Source organism: Callospermophilus lateralis, unplaced genomic scaffold (assembly GCF_048772815.1).
Source record: "Callospermophilus lateralis isolate mCalLat2 unplaced genomic scaffold, mCalLat2.hap1 Scaffold_305, whole genome shotgun sequence".
Lineage (NCBI taxonomy): Eukaryota > Metazoa > Chordata > Mammalia > Rodentia > Sciuridae > Callospermophilus > Callospermophilus lateralis.
In genome coordinates, this window is record NW_027513681.1 from 293,479 (window position 1) to 297,057 (window position 3,579).

The following is a 3,579-nucleotide window of genomic DNA, read 5'->3' on the forward strand; positions in this document are numbered from 1 at the left end:
TAACCATGTCATCCAGATCACATAGATGCAGACCCAGCTTTGATGGTCTCACTACAAAGTAAGCTAAAGCTCCTGACAACAGCATATATTTCAAGTGCTCAACCTCAGAGGCAGATCCTCAAAAATATTTAGGCCAGCAGAGCTCGAGGTTTGTGGAGTGTTTACCCTGTCCATTACTTTTAGAAACTCCTCTACCAACTCCAATGATGTGAAATCGGGAGCATTTTCCAATCCAGATAGGTATTCACAAATTTTTTAACTCTTCTACTCTAATTGTGTTTTTCTTGAGGCGAAGGTAATGTCAAGGCATTGTTCTGGATGAGAGTGGAAAGATTTTTCTGTAGCATATGTTTGCATACACATTGGATTCAATTTCCTGTTTTCCATTCAAAATACTGAATCCCTGACACTAACCCATACCCTTCCAGACTCTGACTACTAATCCTAATATGATGGAGAAAAATAACCCAAACAGAATAGAAATACAAATAGTTCAGAGGAGGCACGGTGTATAGTTGGACTTCCCTTCTGCATGATACAGAGTAGGAGTTATAAATCTAGTCAATTGTTTGTTGAAATAGTTCTCCATGTATTTTTAAAGTTAACAAACATGTGAATTCCTGTCTCCCTTTCTCTGTAGCCTATTCAGCATGTGTGTTTTAATATGGACATATACAATCCTACCTGGTACCACACGTTTGTTCTTGTGATTTGGCTTACTTGGCAGATACAAATTGTGAGACGAGATCACTCCTACTAAACCCTGTTGGTACTGAATATTGAAACAATGGGTGAGCTTCCTAATTGAACAACATTATACATAAATCCATGTTCAGTAAAATGAATATTTTTGGATCTGTGGATGATATATATTTTATGATGAATTTTGATTGACATATATTGCTACTTTTTTTGTCTGTGTGTACTCTCCAGATTTTTCTAAATATGAAATATATGTGTCTTATGTACACTCCCTAAATTCATTCATGTTCATGTATGTGGATTTATAATCAACTATTCACAAGATTATTCTCAGAAATATTCATCCACCTGAAATTTGCCTAATGCTCTCAAATATCAATCCTATTGGTGACTACATATTTGTTTCTTCCTAAATTATGTATTCAAACTCAACCCTGTTCAAAATGTCTAATCCTATCACTCACTTTATACTTTGCCTTATTTTGTAATGTCTCTATTTATATCTGCTTTACTTCATGTTTTCCCCAGTTCATCATTGTGACTGACTCTTCACCTGTGCTGACTTTAACAATCACTCTGTAACCGAAACCCTGTAGCTAACGAACTTTTGTTCCAAATCCTATACTCACACTTCTTCCTAAACGTACTATCTTCCTATTTCTATCAACAATCCCTTTTTGACTGGATGTTCTCTTCTACTTTCAATCATTATAGTAAATGTCGGGCGAGCTTCGCAGGAGGAAACCACCAACAGACTATCTCATGCAACAGCAAAGGGTTTATTGAGTGTCCAGCATGCTGGTGCTCAGAGCTCACTTGAATAGAGCAGATAGCCCTGAGAATCGCTTAAGTAGAGCTTATATACTTTACCTGGAAAGGGCAGGGAGGGAAGTTTATTGATGGATCAGGGCGAGTGGGCGATTTGCGTGCAACTGGGTGAGGGAGCACATTCTGCAGTTGGGCAGTTGGGGACAGCACATACTGGGAACAAGATTTGCAAGCATTTCTCAAGATTTCAACAGTGTTTTGTTAAGCATACAGAAAAACAGGAAGTGACAAGTACCTATTTTATTAACCTTTTATTCCCCACTTCTTCTTCTGGCTACTTTTAATCATAAAAATGATCATTGGGGGGTGTCACATTCTATGTATACTAGTGGGGTATTACCATAAGTTTAACTCGTCCAATTTGAGCCTGGAGAAAAGAAATTACACGGTTGAGAAAACAGGGTTTAATAGTTAGCAATAATATGAGGATTATTATTGGACCGGCCGGGGTTGATAAAAACATAGTTAACCAGGAAGACTGTGTGAACCAAGACTCAAACCACCTTTTTTGGGCCTCTCTGTCTCTTTGATGCTTTTCAAGGAATCTTTTTAATTTACTCTTAGATTTTATTACAACTCCAGTATGCTCGGCATACAAACAACTTTCTTCTCTCAATGCAGCACAGAGGCCCCTTCTCTCATGACAAGGAGGTCCAACCCTCGAGTGGTCTGAAAAACAACTTCAGAGAGAGAGGTAAAAGACTCATGCAAAGCTCTGATGGAGGTTTCTAATATCTTAGTTTTGGTCTATTGCTGTCATTTGTTGGGTCATTTGTTGAGTCCCATGGACAAAGGCAGTGGTTCCCGTGGCCACCAGTGCAGCAATTTCTATTCCTAATATGATGGCTAAGTTGAGGGATATATATTTTCAGTGGAACCGGGTTGAATGCCCCCCTATTTGATCTTCAAATGAACCTGCATTGTGATAGAGCACTCTGGGAAACATCTGCACGATTACACAATTAATCACATCTGTTGACCATTTCATGAAAACATTAACAATGTTTAAGTATATAGAATCATGCTGTAGTAGGGACGGACAAGGCAACTCACCTAAGATAGCACTGAAGACAGGGAAACAGTCCTATTTTGTGGCAACCAGATTCAGAGGGCATTGAATCTGTTGTAATCAAGTAATCCTCTGAAACCCAAGTTTAGGTAGTTTCAGAATTTTGTACCCAACATGTAATGGAAGGGGCTCAGAAGTTCACAGTCTGCAGAAGTTGAAAAAAGCAGTTTTTTTTTCTGTTTTTTCCTCGGTTCTGGGCAAGTTAACTTTTCAAGGACACCTGGGAGGGAAAGAGCTTTTTCTTCCCTTTCTTATTTTCCCATTGCCAGCTGTTACCACGGAGCCCAGTTGCTAACTTCGTTAACTTAGAAATGTAGCCATCTCTGTGAAGCCCCATGTCAAGGCCAGAGGCCTTGTTCACATATTTTTGTGAAAAACTAGTAAGGGGGTGTCTTGATTAGGAGTGCTAATTTTTTTAGCCAGTGGCCAAGTAGAACACGGCAACATGAAAATAGGAAGTTTAACTACATTGAACTTTTTTATAGGGACTCTTTTGCTGAAAGTCCTAAAGTCAGCCATGGTGAAGACTTCTGGAGAAGGTCAGTTAAAGACTTTTCTGTGGGCCTGGTACAGAGGGGAAAGACGGAGAAGGTGGGGCTGAGAGCAGCTCAGAGTATCTGAGAATGAGAAAAGAGAGATGTAAAAAAATAATTGGAAAGTGGTTTGGAATTTTCCTAGCAACAAATATTTGAGCAGTAGAACAGGTAGAGCAAAGAAGAAGATGGTTGTGAGTATCCCAAAACACATGTTAGGGACTTTAAATTCTTAGTAAACTGTTTTCAGTGATGACAAAGCAACTTTAAAGGCCATTTTTATTACATCTTGGATATGGGTCTGAGGGCTCTCCTCAGCTGGTTTGAGCTTTGGGTTAGTTGGTAAGAGGACCTGGTGGGACCCGGTGCGGGCACTGACAGGAGAAGAGAGGAGTGAGTGGGTGGAGGGGTACCTCAGTACCTGCTACGTCAGCAAGGGGGCAATGG